General features: G+C 36.3%; 1 protein-coding gene across 4 annotated transcripts in view; it reads left to right on the forward strand.

Annotated features, from left to right (window-relative positions):
• Nucleotides 1–862: 862 nt before the first annotated feature.
• The window catches only part of Sorbs2 (sorbin and SH3 domain containing 2), a 173,439-nt gene continuing 151,564 nt past the window's right edge, over nucleotides 863–22,737 (forward strand). For all 4 annotated transcript variants that reach the window (XM_026389435.2, XM_077792510.1, XM_077792512.1 and 1 more), the window contains exon 1: nucleotides 863–1,059. The gene's annotated coding sequence lies outside the window, so the exon portion shown is untranslated. The remainder of the gene's footprint in view (nucleotides 1,060–22,737) is intronic.

Consider the following 22,737-nt stretch of genomic DNA (forward strand, 5'->3'; position numbering starts at 1 on the left):
ATTAATTCTTGCCTAATTGTGTGCTGTAAGCCTCTGAAGTCTTGTCCATGATACTGCTTATTCTGCCCACCGTGGTATTCTCAGAATGGCCTGGCATACAGTGGGCTCCAAAGCGCTTGGTCCATGAGTGTTTGATGAATGAATGAATGCAGCTTCTGGATCTTAGCCGTTAATTCTAGAAACAAAATGAAAGTTCAAAGTTTGCCAGTCATCACCACTGACCCAATCTGAATGATTTCTTCATTGGCCTATGGGGCAGAAGCAGGGGATAGACATCCGTCTGCATCATGTCACTGAATGGTCCCCAGTCCCTGCCAACAGATAAGAAATGTCAACAGCTTAACCCAGTAGCTTTCAAAAATAGCATAGTTGATGAAACTGGAAATTTAGGTGCATGCTGGAAAGAAACCATTTGTCCCCAGCCTTCAGTACAGGCTGACAACAGATATTTCTACATGACGTAGTGTTCGGAGACCTACATACGTAAGCAAGTAGATATCAGAAGAAAAGTCTTCCTTCTCCATAAGCCCAAACATCTTATTTTCAACAGATCAGGTACATCATTTTGGAAACTTGAGGGTTATGGAGAGGCACTGTGTTTCTTTAAGATTTCCAATTCAAGTTTTTGTGTGCGTTTTCAATAGTGCTGGCAATTTTCCTCAAAATTTAAATGAATATTTGCACAATGAACAGAGTTGTTGTAGGTTTCCTGGTTTGTGTTTTTTTTTTCCCTCCCCCCCCCCCGGGGTGGGGGGTGGCGACTGGATTCGGGGAAAGCATTTCCATCACTTTGCAGACAACTCCGGCTGCTGTTAATGCTGAAAATAGCTCAAATGCTCTCAGAACAGTAGCACCACCCAGCAGCTGGGATTCTTCGCCTCTCTTATTTGCCTTCTCTTCTGCCCATTTTTCCATGCAGACACTTGGATTGGACTTAATCTTAAACCTCGGGAGTTCAAGACCTTTTAAAAAGGGCTAAATAAACAACCTCTACATGTAAAAGGCCACTGCCTCCTACTTCCTCTGTTTAGAGCAACTGTGAAACCCAGCTGACCGTAGGTAAGATTTTTATTCTGACATTATTTGTTTTCAGATATGTTCTTGAGTAATGTTTTTAAAATAACTTATGTATAGTGAAAATAAGGGGAGGCCGTGAATGATTCCCAGGTAAACACTGTGTTCCAGGTGACAGCAATAGCATTGGTGCGTTTTTTGTGGCTGTAATTTTAAACTTTGCCCGAAGCTGTCCATGATACTGGCGTGCCATACAGTAGCTGAGCACTGCGTCAGAACTCTAATTAAGACTGGCTGCCAGGGCAGTAAGAAGACCTCTCAGACATCGTAATTTTGTTGTTTAGACTGCTTTCTTATTTTTAACCTTCTAAAGGCACTTTCAAAAAAGAAAAAAAAATGCAACCACCTGAATAAAGAAAATATATTAGTAATTGTTCTTTAAGGACAAGGAGGTAGGTATGTTGTGTTCTTTCATCACGGTGCTGTTCATTGCTGGTGCAGAATTAAACAGTGGGGTTTGGAAGGGGGATTTTTTGTTGTTGTTGATGTTTTGTTTTGTTTTGTATACTTCTGGTATAATTTAAGTGATTTAGTTTTGGGATTCCTTACCTAAGCTGAATCTTACTGAAGCTGTTTGGTAGGTACATTTGCTGGGATTTTCTCTAATGTGACAATGAAATATTTTAGATAGTTTTCCGGGCTTCCCTTCTCCCCCCTCTTATGCTTGCACTTGACATTTTGCAAAGTACTTTGATCTGTGGACTTTAACTTCAAACGTAGCGTTTACTTTTATTGTTTTTATTATGTTCAGTAAAAAAGCACCCCCCACAGACTTTTTTGTTTGTTTATTTAATGCTTTGATAATATTTCATTCAAATAATCTACTGGCTACGTCTGATCACTGCTATGCCTTAGATTTTATTTCTATAAAAAGTGTCAACTCAAAGGAAAGGGTTTTCTGCAAAGTTCTCTCACTACATAGACTTTATGGCAACTTGCTACACCCCTCCAGGCAGATGTCAAAAAACAAGTTGCAGATGACAGCACATGGAACCCAAGTCCTCAAAATTACAGTGTGCCTTTGGGCCTAACTGTTGTTGTTTTTTTGTTTTTTGTTTTTTTTTTTTAAATGAGCACTGAAGTTCTTGGAGTTCAGAGATCTTTTTTTTTTTCCCAAAGATGTTTATTGGTATCACAGACCACATTTGAAAAGAAAACATGCACTTAAAGACATAATGATCTTTTGAATAACAACAAAGAAAAGGAAGAACAAGAAAAATAAAAAGAGGAAAAAACAAACAATAAAAAAACTTCTGCAGCCAGAAGAGTCTTTTGCTGTGTGAGGGATAAGACATATATGAGATAGATAGATAGATAGATAGATAGATAGATAGATAGATATTTCCCCCTAAAATGGGCAAAATGTAGCACTTACTAGTCTATTCAAACATCTCTTAAATATTCTCATTATTTTAAAGAAAGCTCATGTGTACTACTACACTTGACTGCTAGCCTTTGCTTTCCTATCCAAGCACAGGGCATTTTTAAAGTTTTCAGCCACACACTGAGTTTGACATTTCCTGGCCAAAATGTCCCTGAATTTTTTGTTGGAGGCTAGGGACCAAATGAGTCTAATCCTATCAGGAGACTAAGTCCCATACTGTGGCTCCACAGAGGTGACACAGTCTGCAACCTGTACCCTGCACCTTGCTAAGAAAGGAAGAAAGCAAGTGGCTACAGGACCAGACTTCAAGGGGTGGAGCTATGGAGTCTGCTATGGGAGCAGTCCTGCCCACCACCCTTAGGAGAAAATGCATGATGATCCATGGAATTTAAATTCACATGGTAGAAAATTCTAAAGATGCTCAGAATTTTTTGAATTTCCCAAACCCACTTCATTAGAAGGAGCATATCAATCATCACATTTCTTTATAGTCAGTATTTTAAATTCCCCAATTATTTTGAGCACGGTGCTCTACTGCTTCCCTGGAGTTTTTGAGAGGTTAAGAATAATCTTCCCCTTTAGTACTGAGGAGGCTTGGTCCAGCGGTACTGTGTGCAGATTTGCTACAGTACAAGTTCAGTTGCAAAACGGAAGGGCTCCAGAGTAAAACCCTTCACAAGATGGTAGATAGACATCCCATTCTTAGGCAAGCCATTTACTTGCCCTATTTTGTTGCTCCCCACTTCTCCCCATTTCTTTTTACCCCTTGATTTGACTTTGAAACTTCGGATTGTTTGAATGTGAAACTCAAGGTGAAAGCTAGCCAAAACCACTGAGCTTCACACACAGATTCCACATGAAAGAGGTATTTTAACCAAGCCTTGCTCGAAACTTGGCCCTGGTTTGCCAAAAGTTTCATGAATGTCAGTGAGCCTGGATCTGAAACATGATCCAAAGCCAGGTGACTTCTGGAGACTTTGAGGCTTTGTTGTAGAAGTATAGAATCTGTCCAACAAGGACATTCCTTATTTCCATATCTTCTACTGTAATTTCCTGTGTATACACATTTTTTTTCCTATGTGTTCTCTGATATTTTAAAGCCAATTCAATTCTAATATGAACTTTTATAGCTTGTGGTATTTAAGCATTGGCAAATAGGAGTCTGCAGTTTGAATTCCAGCACAGTCTGAACCACAGTGGTGTGAACATGTTGGTATAATTTAGCAGAAGGAAGGAAGTCCCAGGAGAGGCATGGAATGTCTTTCTTTGCTTAAATATACCTCTGTGCTTGTGAGGAACAAACAGTAACATTTTGTCCAGGTCTATCCGCTTGACAGTATGCCTTTTGTTCACTCTCCAAAGGTGGTGTCAAATATATTGGTGGAAAAATAATAAACTTCCAGATATTTTTTTTTCACCTGCTCAACTGTGATACTCCTAGGGAACATTGTAAGCTTTGAAAACTTCAGTAATATTACTTGTGACTTAAAGTATACCAAGAAAAAAAAGGAGTACTTAGTGTGAGTCAGTTTCCCTCAGGAAAGCTTGGCAACCTAGAACTGTGTTAGCAGTCAAATGGGACCTTATTGTGAGCGTGCGTGTGTGTGTGTGTGTGTGTGTGTGTGTGTGTGTGTGTGCGCGAGTGTTGGGTGGGGGTAATGAAGACTGGAGAGAAAGAAGGGATTTGTAACTTTGTTCAGCAAATCTGTCACATCAGAAACAAAAACAATCAAGCCGAAGATCTGAAAACATTCTTTTGTTGATCACATAAATTTGTGTTGGCTGAACACTGAAATTTTTTTTGTATTATGTTTTCTCATTAAAGACATCAAGCATTGGGATTCCAGACATAGTAAATAATCTCCAATAAAAATAGGACCATTTCTGGGGCTGGGGATGTGGCTCAAGCGGTAGCGCGCTCGACTGGCATGCATGCGGCCCGGGTTCGATCCTCAACACCACATACAAAGATGTTGTGTCCACTGAAAACTAAAATAAATAAAGAAATATTTTTTAAAAAATAGGACCATTTGGAAGAACTAAATAGTTGTAGATGAAGTCACATGAGTCAGTCTCAGAAAGATCCTCATGGGTCGATGGCCATCATAAGATGAAAAGCCACCCAGGAAATGAGGATTTGACTTGTCATTTTATTAGTTAGAAGATGTGTGAACTCAGTTGAAGAACTTTGGTGAAAATGAGTTGGTGAACTCATTAAAGATTTAGTTGCACTAAATTTAGTGACACTTATAAATTCATGGTAAAATTAAATTGCTGTCAAATTTCATTTTGCAATTTTTTTAGTCTCAATAAATTGCCCTGATCAGCCTAGAATTTGAGATCCCCCTGCTGCAGCCTCCCAAGTCACTGGGATTACAGGTGTGCACCACCACCCTCTGCTAACAAAATATACTTTTACTAAAGATACTGCTTACATTTTTGCAGATGACTTGCAGAATGATTATAGTTGATCCCATATTAGGTAAACACTTGAAAGCCATTAATAACTTGGGGTTTCTGGTATAGCATTTGTTAGTAGATCTGATTTGAATATATCTAAACTAGTATAATGAGCAGAGGAAAGGAAAATGTTCAAATAGAAGTTCTGGAGGGGAAAAAAAAATCCAGAACCATTCAGAAAAGGAGGGTTTAACTAAACACATCAAAATATAAGAATTTAATCTATTTAAATATTCATCATCCATAACATAAGGGAAAAGCCAAAATCACCAGATTGAAAATAAACACCAAACTTGTGCACATGCAAATATTTTTTAAATCTTAAAAAAAAGAAGCTTATTTCACAAATGACCTTGTTTGTCATTTATGAGTAGAAAATTCAGTGACTTAAAAATTTTTTTGTGTTTAGTGTCAGGAAAAAAAATGGAATCCTTGTAATAATTATCCTCCAGAATACATTACTGTAGCCTCAATTAATGTATAAAACACATTGGTTTTGTGCAAAAATATTAGTATAGATGTGATATGGACATGAGGATACCAAATAGAATCCCTCCCCAGACAGGTCAGAGGAAATGATTTACCTGACACAGATAAGACAGTCATCTTTAGAAGAGTCATCAGAATTTTACCTGTTTGGATAATATGTTTTCCTGGGAAGTGTGAAGCAGTACTTGAGGTACACCTTAATGATGACAGTGCCAATACACCACACTATCTTGTGGCCTCTTCTCTCACCTTTCCAGGATGACCTCTCAAATGCAGACTGCCACTCTCATTCCCAGATTTCATCCTGAGAATCACAGAGTAGGAGACCCTAATGACCTCTAAAATCACTCCTGTACCCATAGGAAGGTACAGCCCACTTGAGCAACCAGCCAGAATTAGCATAGAGCAGAGAGTAGAGAAGGGAGGGGACTATTCTTTCCTCTGCCCTTGGCAGACAGCCTCCCTGAGCCTCTTGGTCCAACTCTATTTTTTTTTCTTGCTCATAGGACCCTCTCTCTTTTCTGTCATTTTCACTTCTCTCTTGCCAGGAGAAACGAAGATCTTCACTGTCAACGCCACCTTTTAAAGTTGCTGAAGGAGAAAATCTTCCCAGGTAGCTAGCTCTCTGAGTTGCAAGATTCACATACATAGCACAGTGACCCTGCAGCTCCCTGAGTTAAGAGAATATTTGCCTGTGTGTTGAATAATTCACTCCAGAATACAAATCAGCTGAACACTAGGGTGGCATTTTTAGATTAAAATAAGATATCCATTTTAACTTTTTTAATCAAATTTTTATTTTAGAACAATTTTAAACTTAAAAAAAGTGAGAATATGACAAGAGTTCTCATGTGCCCCCCCTTCCCTCATTATTAACATTTACATAACGATGCTACCTTTATTATAATTAATACAGTTAACTGATTCTGACACATTATTGTAACTCAAGTTCATATTTTATCTGTAGCTTACCTAGTGTTCTCCTTCTATTTCAGGATCCTATCCAGAATATCATGTTACATTTAATCATCATATTGTCTTAGGCTCCTCTTGGCTCTGACAGTTTCCCTGCCTTATTTTTGGTGACCTTGACAGTACTAGGGAACATTGGCCAGGTATTTTGTAGAATGTCCTTTTACTGAGACTCATCAAATGTTTTTCTCATCTCTAGACTAGGGTTATAGGCTTGGGGAAGGAAGACCACAGAGATAAAGTAACACTTTCATTGCATCGTTTCAAGGGGACATAAATGTCAAGATGTCATAGCAGTGTTGATATCTTCAATCACCTGGCTGAGGTAGTATTTGGCAGATTTCTCTACTATAAAGGTGATCTTTCTCCCCTTTCCATACTGTACTCTTCAGGAGGAAAAAAACTGTTCTGCAGGGTCCATACATAAGGAGCAGGGAGTTACTTTGTTTTGCCTTTAGTGAAGAAGATCTACATAAATTATTTGCAATTCTTCTGCAAGGGAGATTTCTATATTTTCCTCCATTTATTCAAATTTAATCATTTATTCACATCACCATAAATACATGAATATTATAGTTGGGTTATAATCCAATGCTATTTGATTATTTTTTTGTTTTGTTTTGGTATTTTGGGCTCACATTATTCCAGCTTTGGCCATGGGTAGCTCTTTCAGTTGACTCTAATGTCCCTTTGACACACTCCCATCATTCTGAGACTTTTTTTCCTGGCACTACAGGATGCTCCCAACTCATTTTGTATGTTTTCTGCCTGATCCTAAAATAAGTTATTTCTTCCAAGAGCTCTGGTTACTTTTATTGAAGCATGGTATTAGCAACCAAACCCAGGCACTCACTTTAACTTCGAATGAGACATTTGCAAATCGTAACTAATTTTAACTTTCTTTACTTCTCTGAAATAAAAAAATAAAAAATAAAACAAGCAAAAGAGTAGCAGGGCTTACAGGAAAAGGCATGAAGTTGCCCATGGTACAGTGAAACAGAGGCCATAACCAGATGGTTGAAATGACCCGTCAGTACAGCAAAAAGAATCATGTTAGTAACTTGACACAGTTTAAATTTTTAAATGGACTCTCTTATGAAAAGCCAACTTAGTATGAGAAAGGATAGAACAGAAACTTTCATCTCTGGTTCTAAAGATACATTTGGACTTGAATTTTAAAAACAGAGATGGAATTTGGCTTAATAGAAAAACACATGAACAGCAAGTGTTTTTAAAGCTTTCCATTTTGGTTTCTTTGACCCTCTGAATGTGCTGGTCCAAGTACAACTGTGAATTGGTTTAATTCTCGTGGAGCCCTTGCTCTTGACAGGCATTCAGCTCAGTGGTACTTCTTTCATTCAATTTCGCAAACCTAAGAAATTTGGTTGGTTTCAAATTTAGCAGCAAGTGGTCCTCAGGAGTTCTGTGTTTGTTGGAACTGGCCTTTGAAATATGTTGAAACTATGTTAACACTCAAGGCTTAGAACACATTCTTAATTTTAAAACACCCAAGAATGTTGAAAAAGTTATATATGGGTACATGTCATGCGAATAGAGTGATCATAAAATCAAATATAATTTCCAAATACAATTTTGGTCTACAGATCAAAAATATTTCCTAATTCATATTTAGTTTTTAGAACTGTGAGAATATTCACGTGTGTGTATGTGTGTGTGTGTGTGTGTGTGTGTGTGTGTGTGTGTTTTCTGGGGATTGAACCAGGGCCTCATATATACTAAACATGTGCTTACCACTGAGTTCTACTCCTGGCCCCCAGTTTTAAAAAGAATGGTTAAAGACCATGGTTAAGTATGGGAAACAATCAAAAACAAATATGGCTGTCTAAATGTGCAGTTAGATTAGAAACCATGTCCTGTGGGCTAAATTAAGTTTTAGAAGGTGTAGCCTTGTGTCTGCTTGACCTTCCTGTGCTGATCTGTGAATAGGCCAGAACAGTGAGCTCATACTGAAGGAATTAGCAGAGAAGTGTTGCAGATAAAGATGGAAGGTAGCGCTAATTCAAGAAGGGTGCTAAATCCAGACTAAGAGATCCAGGCCTCATTCTGAAGTAGAAAATTGCCCTTGCCTCTGACCATAGAGGACAGTAACAGTAACACACTAAGTTTTGGGAGGCAGAAGCAGATAGCAGAATAAAACCTAAATTAGATGTAAACAACTTTTCTAGACGTTATATTCAGATCACAAAAGATCATGGCTTATGATGAAAAACTAAGAAAGTCAAGACAAAGAAGGAAACACAGAGTGAAAGAGTAAATTCAAAGAATGATTTTTTGTGAAAATAATGAAGTTTACTTAAAATTCTTTTTTTGGATGATGATTACTTGTTTGTGTACAAAATATATTGTGTTTTATTTTGTTTGTGATCAATTTTACTCATCACGGATGCATTTTATGTTCCAAGATTTATTTAGAATTGACACACACATAATTAGTGTGTCTCATGTGAGATCTATCACTTAATACTACAGCTTGAAAAAACTTGTCTAAAAGCAAATTGATAATGTTTATGCTAAGGTGAGAAAACTTGATTGCAGGGAGATTTTTATCCTCCTTACAATAATTTCAATGTTTTGGGGCTACAAATTTAAAAGCATTGAAGGTTAATAATCATTTGTGTCCACATCATAATTTTGCATATTCACATAACCCTTTTGCTAATCTATATTCTGAAAAACCAAATAAGTGCATATGTGTCAAAACACTTAACAGAAAACCATTTTGCATTTTTTACTGAACATTAAAATGTAGTGCATTTAACTCTTGACTATACTTTTTAATTTAAGATTGATTTTACATATAAACCAGAGAGGAAAGAAATGAGTTCACTAGTAAAACCAGACAGTGTTTTTAGTGACCACAAGGGCTACTTTTAATGTCATACACAATTTTATATTCATTGTATGAAATGTCAGAAGGATTTTTTTATATTCAATTGTTTATTTCTTAAAGACTTATTTTCATCATTTATAGGAATCATATGGAGTTGTGGTTTAAAACTTTACACTCTAAATATAGAGCAATGTCAATTGATGCAGAAAAAGTAATAAAATCCAAAACAGACTTTCAAGATAAAAATTAACAGCCAGATATAGGAAAGAATTACTCTAATCTTTACAAAAGTGTCTATTAAAAGGCTGCAGCCTAATATTGTAAAAAAAAAATTATGTACTGATAAATAGCAGGTTCACGTATGGATTCCCTCTAGAGGTAGGAGGTACAGAGGTGTACTACAGGCTTTGATTGAATTCATAACATCTTGTGTTTTAGGATAAATTATGTATACATGGACTTTTACTGTATTGTTTTCTACCCAATGAATGTTTGAATAAAGACGTGCTTGAAAAAAAAAAAATCTCTTTCCATCCCATGCTTTAAGTTTAGATATATTCTATATACAGAATAGATTGTAAGGACATTTCTCAGCTGCTAATATTAAGAGAAAATATTAATTTTCTTTGCCTAAAACAGCCCAAATTTTCTTAAAATTTACAAAGAGAAAATGACACAACAGATGATATAATGTTTAGCTTATATTTTTGCCTAAGGCCTAAAATGTCTATAAATGGTGAGCCAGAAGACAAAATAAATTTAGCTCTTTAGCATACAAATGTCTTTTGTAAACCTGTGTTCAAGATCAGCTTTGTGGTTTGTCTCTTCCATACAGCATTGTTGTAAATGTGATATTTGTTCTTTAAAGTATCAAATAATTTTTCATTATGCTTTATGAGAATTTGTGATGAGGTTTGAATCTAGCGATGAATAAGTATATACACTATCTTACCACTGACATTGGCTTTGGGATAATAGACTGTGAAGAAGGGATACCTGTTTTAAAAATATTTATGCAATAAATGTATACAAGGTGACAGTAGCATACAGGGAGTCTTCTCAGTTGCCACGGTCTAAGAAGAAAAATGACATGGTTTGATATATTCAAGTTTCCTGTTAACATGATACTATGCTAAGCCAGCATTGCCTGTTTTAAATATTAAGATTTCACTCTGTAACTTAATATATTTCTTCTAATTTAATTTATTCACAAAAATTTATACACACACAGATGTTAGTTAATATTTACACTTAACACTTTTTAAAAAATCGCATAGGGAATAAAAACTAGCAACTTTTCATTACCATTTGTTGGGAATCCATACTTAATTTTGAAAATTTATATTGCAATCCTTTCAGTTTACTTTACCCAGAGTCATTCCAACATGCTAAGTGGAAAAATCTGGTGGAAATAGCTATCTTTTAAAAGAGTTTTTATAAATGATGTATAATATTTAATGAATTTTTTCTATTTGTTCTTTTTTTTAACAAAGAAGCTCAATATAGTTTTAATCATAAAACCAAAAAATTTCAGACAATCTAATTGTTCTTTACAAGTAATTTAACAGGTAGTCTGAAAATTTAGTGCACGTCAAAAATCTTCATAATTTTAAATCATTAAATTCAAAGGAAAGCTATTTTCTATTTGTAGGCTTAGGGAAGGCAAAACTTTACCTTGTAGGGTTTTTCGTTCTGGGTATTTGTTTGTTTTTTATGTAGCACAGAAGGCTTCATAATTTGGAAGTAAAGATCCAAAGATTCAATTATAGCTTGAAAACTTGCATACTGAATTAGATAGGAAATAGTAATTTGGGATAATGCGACAAGGCAAAAGGTTTGTGCCAGCAAAACTAATGGAGGGTAGAAGTAGCTAGAAAGATAAGGGGTGGTCTAACAAGGCATATTGGTACAGATTTCTTGCAATCTCAACTTCAATTCATAGTGAGAAGAATGCTGTTTCCTTCTCATACAGCAAGGACAAATTTTTTTGTGTGTGTGAGAATTTCATCTCCTGCTTTTAAGAAACAGAAGTAAGGTCAGGGTGATCTTCTTGCACCTGCTGTTTTTCAAGTGCCTTTGACTTAAAATAGTCCATATGTCAGAGTGGCATATTTGGGGGTGGCATGTTCTTAACTCCTTCATAGATAAAGTCCACGGAAGCATATAAATCATTTTTAAATAAACAATAAATACATCTTGAGAAATCATGCAAGTCTAGTAACACAAAGAATAACTTTGAATTTCCTCATATCTTTGCTATTAAACCTGAGAAACCAAATAAAACATAATCAGTAGAAATAATATTTGAGAATGAATGCAAGGAAAAGACTTTTAGGTTGCTGGCCTAGGCACTGTTGACTCCCTGATCCTCATTAAAATATCTTCTCCTTTGCCTCTGTGACACTGGAGGCTCCCAATTGTCCCTTCAGTGTCTCTGATTACACCCTCTGAATTCCACTTTTATGGGTGCCCTTTTCTTTTGCTAACCTTACTGTTGTTCCCTTGGGTTCTGCCCCTCTTGTCTAAATCTCCATCAGCTTCCCTAAGTTTACCAGCTTCCTGCTTCGTGATAATCCTAAAACCTACATCTCTGTCCCTGATCTTTGTCAGGTGCTCCAGACCTACTTTTCCAAGGAGCTCATTTGAATGCCTTCTGAGTACTTCAAACTCCATTCTTCCAAAGCACCATCTTCTTGTATGGTGTCACATACTGATAATCACAACAACTGGCGTGGCTGAGATAGGAGGTTTGAAAGTTCAAGGACAGCCTCAGCAACTTATTGAGATCCTGTTTCAAAATCAAAAACAAAAGGGTTAGAAATGTGCTCAGTGGTAAAGTGTCCCTGAGTTCAATCCCCAGTATGAAAAGCAAAATAAGATAAAATACCATCTTCCAACTCCCATCTGCTCTTGCTCCGTGCGACTATATCCTAATAATGGTGTCACCCGGTTATTTAAGATTAGATTCTTAGACATGCATTCAAATTATTCTTCATGCCGGGTTAGTCACTATTCATTGATTCTACCTATACAAAATCTTCCATATCATCCCTTGTCCTAGTAAAAGGCCATTGCAGCTTTCTTGATGAGGATTTCTCAGTAATATTCCGACTATTCTTTATCCTTTCTCCCTGCCTTCCAGTCTAATCCCTCGAAGCCATTGTTATCGTGCCAAAACAAACCAGCTTTGCATGTAGACTTCCCATCTACCAAATTCTCCTATCATATAGCAGCTCTCCTAACTCCTTTTCAGGCTTTAAGGATCAGGAAAAAGGACCCTGTCAATCAAGAGAGTAAATTTGGTGCATCGTGTTTCGGCATAAATAGCCCTGTGTTTTCTGAGATAAAAGGCAGAGCTGGCAATATTTCCAGACTCATTAGGAAGGGGTGTGTCTCACTGTGCAGGGCATGGAGCAGAGATCCAGTGTCAGCCTCGCCACTTACCTCAAAGAACCTTTTTCCTCAGATTCTCCTGACATAGTACTAACAATGTTCCCAAATCATTTGCTTCATTGCCACTTGTTATGTACTAATGTGATGGTTGTCAGAGCAAATGCTAAATGATAGCAGTTTTGTTTTTAAAAAAATCAATCAAGAGTCTAAGTACAAAGGTTGAAACCACAAACTCCATATGACTCATATATGAAAGTAAAGACTTCGCATAGAATGTTAAGAAATAAATATCTGGAGCATTATTAAAAAACCCTTATGACAATATTTCATCCAAGGAAAAAGAAATTGCCTAAGGCATTAAAACAGTTTTCTGTGGTCACTTAAAATGCTGTTTGATTTTGCTAATAAACCTGTTATTTCCTTCCTCTCTTCCTTTCTGACTCATGCAAGATCATTCTTAAATTAATAAGCCAATAGCAAATTAAATGTACTAAGCTGTAATTTTTAATAAAAAAATAAAGAAACAATGAATGGAGTCATATTCAGGGATCACATAAAGTTCCAAGTCATTAAATTTTTACCATAACTAAATACAACTTTGATTGCATAATATGAAGGATAAAAATGCTAAACATCAAACTTCTGGATCTTCTAAAATGTATTGCATAACTGGTCTTGTTGAAGGTCTATTCAGTACTCAGTATAGACCTCTGTGATATCCACTGGGGACAGTCTTTCCCCTGGCATGGAGCTTACAGTGCAGAGGGAGCCCAGTTATTAGAAGATAATTGCCCAAATAGCCCATGTAATTAAAATCGTAACAAGGGCTATGAAAGGAAGATACAGGAGGCCGCAAGAATAGAATCTATAAATTTAGATTTAGCAGTAAGTGTCAAAAAGACTTCAAAAAGGTTTGAGGTTAATGATATGATTAGAAAGATCAGTGTCTTGGTGTAGGAACCAGTAAGGACATTGCACCAACCTAGAATGAGAAGCCCTCTGTTAATCACTGATACTAATGAGGAGGTAGGATTTCGTGAAAAACTGGTAGATGTTACCATAAACATCCACATATAGGTGGATTTATGTGATGTCCTTTGTCCTTTGGAAATAATGCATTTAGGGTGATTGCTGTCTGTACTAGAATATATAAACTATCTGTGGATTATAGAAATATTGTTATATTTGCTCCTATTTAAATATGGAAGGAATGTTATTTCTGAAATAATCTATGGGAGACAAATGTAGCTTTAAAACTTTTTGAGCTTTCAGTACAAATTTTCAAGATAAACATCCAAGAAAAGGGCTAACAGAGGGATATTGAAACAAGATTTTTCAATGAATAAAGACATTACTGATTCCAGCTATGAATTCGAGTATTTTAGCATATGGTCAGGTGTTTGCTCTGGGGCTTTTAAGGAGTTAAAAGAGAAAAAATTATTTAAAGTTTTCTTCCTTGCTTTGAATCACATTTCAAAGAAATACATAGTTTTAACATAAATATATATTTTTCTCCAAAGACCCACACAAATCTGTGCTCATGTGTGTGTGAACTACAAATCTTGTGTTTGGAGTTACAACCATTAATTTTTATAATGTACCTGAAACTGCAATAGTTTAAAATGAAATATTTCCTGCTTTACTAGTGTGGTGACAAATTATTCAGGGTAGGATTTATAATTCTCTCTTCTCCTCCTTATACTGTCATTCACATTCTCAAAATTGGCCACAGAGCTGATTTGTTTCAATGATGTCTGCTTTCAAATAAAAAAATCTACATGCAACTAAAAAGAGAAGAATTTGTTTCTCAATGCATTATAGTTTTATTTTTGTTCATGAACTCAGATTTGTGAAAAGCAGCTAAGCTCCTTGTGGCATTTCCTTTTCAGGGATTAGTATTGTAATGCTGCTAAACTCACAGACTGCGGAGATGTGTCCTATAAGCACAGGATGCCCCTTATAGGTGCATTTTGTAAATTTTTCAGAGTGTTCCTTCCTAATGTTTGGCCAAACCATGGAAAGTAATAAAAAGGATGAGACACTCTCAATTCCAATTCAATGGAAACTAAACATAATGTAACACACAATAGTCTTTCCTGATATGAGAGTTGAACATGAACTGGAAAACCTGAGCCTGAAAGGGGGCTGGGAATATGTTAAAAAAGAAAGAAATCAAAGTGGCAGTTTGTACCATTTGAATGAGGAGACCTGAAATGGAAAATGCTACAAATTACCATGGCATAGAGTATTTTTATAGAAGTAGAAGATCTAACCTTAATTGATTACTAAAGTTGACTTAGAATATTGAAAATAAGCACAGGATTTTTCCAAAATGTGACAAGCTTTGAAATAATTAGTATAATGGTTACTTAGGGATGAAATTAGTAAAATTCTAACAATGAAATCTCACAGTTTCATTCTATTGACTTCTCTCTAAAGCACTGCCATCTATCTTTGTTCATCATTGGAGATAACTTTGTAGAGTATTCATCTAAAGTACAGCAGTCTACTCTAAGAGGTTGATACCTGAAAGGTACCCTCCTGTATAAGCAGAAATACTTTTTCCAGTCCCACTTCATATCTTTAAGCAAGAAGCTGTTCTCTTCGCCACAGGCCTTTGTCAGACTACAGGGTGTGCTTCATTTCTCAATTTAGAAAGACTGACATGCCATCACTCTTGAGACAGCACAGCCATTCACTCATGAACATACAATCTAAGAAACTTCTTCTAAGAGCAAAGCTCTGTTCCCAGGACTTGGACCCCATCCATGGGCAAACCTGATTTCTGAAGTTCCTTGATATCAAGTGATGTTAATAATGAAAAAGAACATTAACAAAAATCTCTGAAAGTTAGACTGCGTAAAGAGTGAGAGTTGAATGTAAGATTTAGTTGTGTGCTCTTTGCATCCAGGAAGCCATATTTGAAAAACAGTATAAAGGAATTTTATCCTGCTCTGCTTTCTTGCCATCAATGAATATCCTGTCTCATTTCTGGGGCTCATTATGAAATGACAACATAATCAACTGAATATTTCTCTTTTAAAAAATCATGTCTTTTGAAGGGACTTTGCATCATATAAATGCTTATTATAGAAGCCACTGAAGTTTAAAGAAGTGAACTAACTTTAACAGCATCTTGAAGTCTTCTAGTAAATCAGGCCTTCCCTACCAGTGTGCATCCTGCTTTTCCATGCTGTTAAATAAGAAAACCAGCCCCCAAATGGAAAAATGAAAACCAACCCTAAAAGTTATCTATCTAAGCTATAAGCTCATGCACCCCCCCCCAAAAAAATTTGTAGGTTAACCATGTGAAGTTATGCAGTTCCAGTCATTGTCAGCAAAAAGCAATCTTGAGTTTGAGGATGGCTTAAACATGTACTTTTTGAATTCTATGAACTGACTGATGTGACTTGATTCTAGAGAAAGATTTACTCAGAAACAGATCCTAGAACAGAGGAGTAAAAACTGATGAAAAATCCTCTTTATCAAATCAAATGCCTGTAATTTTGGGAAAAAATCCATGTGATATAAACAACAAAATTATAGCTATACTAAGGGGAAATATTTAATTTGATTTATATTAATCTTTACATTTTACAGTGTTAACATGTTTTAATGTGAATAAGGATTGAAATGACATGAGCAAAATAATAGGAGTTAGATAAAGAAGAGCTTCTGTAGAGCACGTGCTGTTTGATATTCTTGGAACATTTTCTCATAAAGAAGTTGTAAATGAAGAGTTCCATTGATTTAATGTTTATTCTGCCATCAGATGGTTCAAATAATCTGCACACTATTAAAACTCTTGAATGTCTTCCTTTGTTTCAAACCATGTGCCTTAATTTTACAGTTCCTTTAAAACAACATTTGTAAAAATCTAGGACTTTTTATTTTTATTTTTTATTTTGCATTTTAACTGAGATTTGCTTTAAATCTGTTTTCTGAAAAGTTAAATTTTCTTATTAACATGACTAGGAAAGCAATCGAGATGCACAAATTTTAGATGATTTGGTGCTAAGCAAGATTTGAGGAGTGAGAAGCCATTTCTATTCTTACAGATAGTTAAACAGAAAGGTGTTGAGAGAATGAATGTGCTGATCTTTCTAGTTCTAATGCTAACGCATTAAGAAAGTCAAGTGCGACCTTTAGCCTATATGCCCTGAGTTAATGTGTGGTCTAGTCCATGATTGACAGTCACATCTGGTTTTCAAGGCTTGACGCTGCTTCCAGGTTCTGTGTCACTTTTCATTGTGCCATCTCCTGATAATGACTGACAGTAAACACGTAGCTGGCATAATTCAGGATCTGATATTTATACCAAATCTGAAGTTGTGGATTTTATTACTAGAAAACGGTTTTCTATGGCAAACTCCTTGTATCTGTGTGTGTTTCAGGTGCCTAATATTTTATCTTTATTTTCCTTTCCAAATAGTTTAAAGGAGCATATTTTTTATGTAGGTTTAGGATAGTGGAATCTATGGTCAAGTGACAATAATCTGATATTTCCCATGAGTTGGCTATGAATGCAATGGGAAGTAAGGCTGTCAATCACAAAGTGAAAAGAGTGTTATGATTGGTTGGAAGATCAGGCCAGTGATATGGATAGAATGACATTTTGACTGGGTCTGTATTCAGTCTGCCAGGACAAAGGCTGACCATCTTGACACAACCTTATATTGGCCCTGTTCAGCAATACACTTGAATCAGCATTCTGCCAGGGAAGAGAATCCATCATTGACAATACGTCTGTCAAGAGTAGAGAGATATGACATGGGTATTTTTCTTACTGATTTAATTGTCAGAGATGATGGTATGCATTTAAACAAAGCCCTTTCCTCTTCCTCTGGGCACTCAGCCAGTTTACATTCTCCAGTCTCCTGTGCAATTAGGAGAAGCCATGTAACTCATTTCTGGTCAGTGGAAATAAGAGATCCCCCTTCCAGTTCTGCCTTGAGAGCCTATCCTCCATCCCTCTCTTTTTTCATCTAAGACTCTGAGACCCAATGTCATGGTGAAAGGCCCCTCATTATTAAATGAATGCTTGGAGCAGAGGACTCCTTATACCCCACTGATCTACACTGGATGTTTAGTTTCATAGCCTTAAGTCACTAAGATTTGGGATTTGGGGGTTTCAGGAGTTGGCCAACCTCACACAGTTGGCAAAACTACAGATTTACATGGCTCTATAGTATGATGTACAAGTTGCCTTAATGAATTTTGTGGTTATATATGAAGACATATTTCTCAAGGGTAAATGTTTTAAAAGATAAGTGAATAATTCTAGAAACTCACATCCAATAGTGCTGTGACCTTAAGGGAATAGAAAAAAGTCATAGGATTTAACTCTTCTATTCCATATCAAAGCATTTATATTACATATACAGTGTATCTTTTGGGAAACGGTTGCTAAAATATTTCTGCCTCCTAAGAGGATAAGAATTATTCTATTGAAACTAAAGAAAGAACAAACGTTTTTAAAAATTTCTTCATACAAGATTTTTATACTTTTTATTTTATCTTATACGGCAATTTTTACAACTAATATTTAAAAGTAGATTTGAACCTGCTTAGTCAGTTCCCCAATAAAAATTTTCCAAATTATATTTTTAGAAAGCATATTCACCTTAAGCTCCTTAATGAAATAAAAAAATTAAGCAAAGGAAATTACAATTTCTTATTTAATGCAAAGCACATTGCACTGAATCTTTATGCAATTTAAGATTCTCATGATAAATGTTTTCAACCACATCTGTCTTTTAAAAGAAATTTCCAGACAATGTTTACCCTCATTAATTTAGTGACTTAGGTAAATGAAAAATGTTAGCAATGATATTAAAATGACCACTCCCACAAAACTTTTTTTTTTCATATTTGTGGGTCAGTGTCCTAAAAAAACATGGTGAATACAGAATTAAAATCCATTCATTAGGTCTAATTAGGATCAAATATTTATTATGCACCAGTAACTACGCTAAGTGTACTTCCTGCGATGGAAATTATTTGTGGCTAATGTGCTGTAGCAACCTATAAAGTACTCATGGCTATGTTAATGGTTCTGAGAAAGGTTCCCCCTTCAGGAATGTCTTTCATCTCAGTGGTGGCTAGTGTTCTAAATGCAGCACATTAATGCCAATTAAAAGATCAACTGTTATGAATACTCGACATGCAATATTTTCCTGTCTGAGACACATCCATTAAATACCTCAAAAATGATACAGATTCTTCAGGATATCCATTTTTGTCATAACTTCACGGGTTGGCATTCGTTAGCACTTTATAAAGATACATATAAAATAGGACCAATAGCTGGGTTTGATTAACTTGTCTTTTCTTTCAGTCTTTTAGGTAATTTTCCACTCATTATTATCTGAATTTTTTTCTGAAAAGGACTGTGCTCAGCATATCATTGCTTCCCATGGGCATGATTTTTATGAAAGTTTCCTTCAGTTTATTAAAAAAAAAAAAGGTGATGAAATTTTTAAAAGTCTGCTGCAGTATATGACTCTATTAAATAACTCTACCTATAATAATTATTGCTTAAATTCATTTTTAATAAATGGGGAATGTTAACATTTGTCAGCTAGACAATACTGTTTTGCAACTACGTGATATAGTTTATTTTAAGATATTGTTCTGTTTTCACTGCAATCCTCTGAATTAGATTTCTTAGCCTTGGCACTTTTATGCACCAGGATTAACCAGATAATTCTTTGCTTTAGGGATCCTTCCGCATGCTGTGGATGTTTAGTAGCATTCCTGTCCTTTATCCATGATATACCACTTAACACCCCTCTGTAGTCCAATAATAACAACTAAAAACCTCTCCAGATTGTCACTTGTCCCCTGGGAAGCAAAATTGCCATGTCTGTGGCTACACTATTTTAGATAATAAAATATTTCTAAATCACACCTTAATGTAAAGGTGATTTTGCTTTTCTGTGGATGCTGACCCTAGGAAAAAACGCTTCTCTGGTACACCTTGGAGTTGTTATGCCAACTGGTCTGGTGCCTAGGCTTCTGCTGTGGAATGTCAGGCATCTTCCCTTGAAGTCCTTCCTCTTTGTGTTTCCTCTCCTCTCTGAAGCCTCAGTCCTCACATTCGCATGCACATGTGCACAAACACATTTTGTCTCTGTTGTGGTCTTTATTTATCTATTTAATTCAGAGTATTTTAGCCATCTTCTGGGACCAGCTGGGCAGCCACCAAGCCTACTTTCTTTAATGCCAGACCCAATCCTGAATCAGCCCTCATTGTGGGGTGTCGGAGGTCGACTTTGCCTTAGGATATCTGAGTCTTCCTCCTTTGTCCGCTAATTTAGCAAAATGTCAAAGACGGTCACCAAACTTCTGTTCACCTTGCTTTTTGTCTTTTTGGCATTGTGTTATTTCAGTTTGCTACTGGTTTTCCTTCTCTCTCTCTCTCTCTCTCTCTCTCTCTCTCTCTCTCTCTCTCTCTCGGTACTGGATAATGAACTCAGGGGCACTCAATCACTGAGCCACATCCCCAGCCCTATTTTGTATTTTTTTTTTCTTTTTTTACAGACAGGGTCTCACTGAGTTGCTTAGCACCTGGCCTTGGCTGAGGCTGGCTTTGAATTTGTGATCCTCCTGCCTGAGCTTTCCAAGCCACTGGGATTACAGGCCTGCGCCACTGCACCCAGCTTTCCTCATCTCTTGATTCTGAGTGCTAGTTCTAATAGCCAAACTGACTTAGCTATTCACGTTGTTTTTCACATAGTTCCTTTTTTCCATGTCCTGTACCTCAATCCTAACTGGGAAGTTCCTGGATTTCTCTGTTCTCCAAATTCACATAGTAGTTAGGACAAATAGTATACCTCTAGCAACTAATGGATGTTCCCCTATTATATAACAATTCCTCTATGATTTGTTTGAGCTCTTGTTTAAATCCTGAATCATGCACTTTTCATGGGGTGTGTTTTCTCTTCCCAAACAAGGGCATAAACTCAAGGCAGAAAATGTCATGAAAGATTTTTGCAATGCTGGATGTGCCTTATATATAATGGGATTTTGGTTGTTCTTTGTTCATGTGTTTCGAATTCTAATACCCACATAAGGTCAGGGAAAAGAAGAGATAGGAATGATATAAAAAGGAAAAAATAATAAAGAAGTCAGTGTTCCTAAATATCTTACCCACAAGTTTCAAAAGATAAATGAAAGTTTTTTTAAAAAAATTAAAGGCCTCATTTTCTGATTCAGATTTTTCTGTTAATCATGAGTTCTACTCACTATGCCAAGAGGAAGCATTTTATTCTCAAATGAGCCACTCATTAGTAAATGTGGTTACTTTGGAATTGGTTAAGGTATTTTCAGTATTATACAAAATAACTATGTGAAGTGTGTAACAACTATGCCAGTAAACATCAATAAAGACCAATTGTTGAGGACTTTACAGCATTAATTTATCTACTCTAAAACTTTCTATTTTGCAATACAACAGGAACACTTCGACAGAGCATACTATTATCCTATGATGGGTGATATGATCATATTCAATTTTTAAGAGTCTTTTTCAAGTATGATCTGAGCATTATGGATTCTGAAAATAGACGTGCTATCAACTTGTAATATTTTCTAATGGGAATAGACTGTCATTGGGATTATGAGCAAATTTAAGCCCACAGTTGGAAGGTGATAAACTTAACCAGGGCTTTATAATTTGGACATAGCTTATGTGAATAGTCGACACTTAGAAATGGTACTTTACCACCATCCTTTCCATTTACCACATGGAGAACAGCTTCACAAGAATTAAAAAATAATCTTGCTCTGAGTTACAAGCCTTGTGAGTAGTAGAGAAGGATTCCAACCTGGGTTTATAGAACACTCCAAGGTTAAACAGCAGTCCACTATAGCATAGTGATTCTCAACAACAATACATGGATGATATCAGGAGTGGAATTCGCTCATGTCCCTGTAAGGGGTCACATTTGAATAGTTATCATTCCCCAGTGGATCCCCTTAGCAACCAGCCCAACCAGTGTTTGTAGACACAAAATGAAGCCATAGCACCCAGTTGTGACAGCAAACGAGCAATAATCCCTGAAGAATAACTTCTAATTTTATGTTTATAAGGAGCTTAATGGATGTACAATTAATAGGCATGCATTTTTTTTCTTTTATTTTTCTCCTTTTGGTGTTGTTAAGGACTTTGGTCTCTGTTTGTTTTGTCTAAATGGGTGACTACAACTCTTCCATTAGACCCATCAACTCCTGGCAAACTGGTCAGTCTACCCTGGCTTATCCTACTTTTGCTTCTCTAACATCACTGAAGTTCCTTCCTTGACATTAATGCATGCATTGTATTAGTTTATCTTTCTAGTGTCTTCCTTTCATTAAAATCTGCTGTTCTAAAAATCACACCCCAAGACACACTTCTCTTTGTAATTCTGAGCCAGAATAACGAGGAATCAGAGGGTTGTATGATTGAGTAATTGATTTCCAATGCCAAGATTTCAGATGAAAATGTTTTTTCTTCTTTCTTGTTGCTTTATACAAAAGGAGAGAACTCTCTCTCCTTTCCCCCTAAAACTCCCAATGGGATATCAAGAAGGCAGGAAGGTCAAAGCAATTAAATCTTCCTGACAGTCTGCTCTTCCCAGAGGTGACTCAGAACAGGCAATTCCTGGGACTGTTCTTGGCAATGATATCAGGCCTTCCTCAGGCTGAGGCAACCTCAGACCACAGTGGCTTTTGTGGTAGCAAGTTATGCTGACTGGTCCTGTGCTTCTCTTCTCAGACAGCCCAGAGCAGCTTCCTCATCCAGGAAGACTGAGTAGTTGGGTACCTACTTCAGTACCACATCCAGAGGTTATCCAATGGCACAGTGCCTGCTGATCCCTACTGGTGGTTATGGAATTCCATAGCTTCATCAAGAAATTGTTTTATGAAAGGGTCTTGCTAACAGTTTCCAAAGAGTATATTAAAAAATAATAAAGCCGGGTGTCGTGGCACACACCTGTAATCCCAGTGGCTAAGGAGGCTGAGGCAGGAGGATTGCAAGTTCAAAGCTAGCCTCAGCAACAGTGAGGCACTAAGCAACTTAGTGAGACCCTGTAGTGGTTGAGTGACCTTGGGTTGAATCCCTGGAGGAATA

Source organism: Urocitellus parryii, chromosome 14 (assembly GCF_045843805.1).
Source record: "Urocitellus parryii isolate mUroPar1 chromosome 14, mUroPar1.hap1, whole genome shotgun sequence".
Taxonomy (NCBI): Eukaryota; Metazoa; Chordata; class Mammalia; order Rodentia; family Sciuridae; genus Urocitellus; species Urocitellus parryii.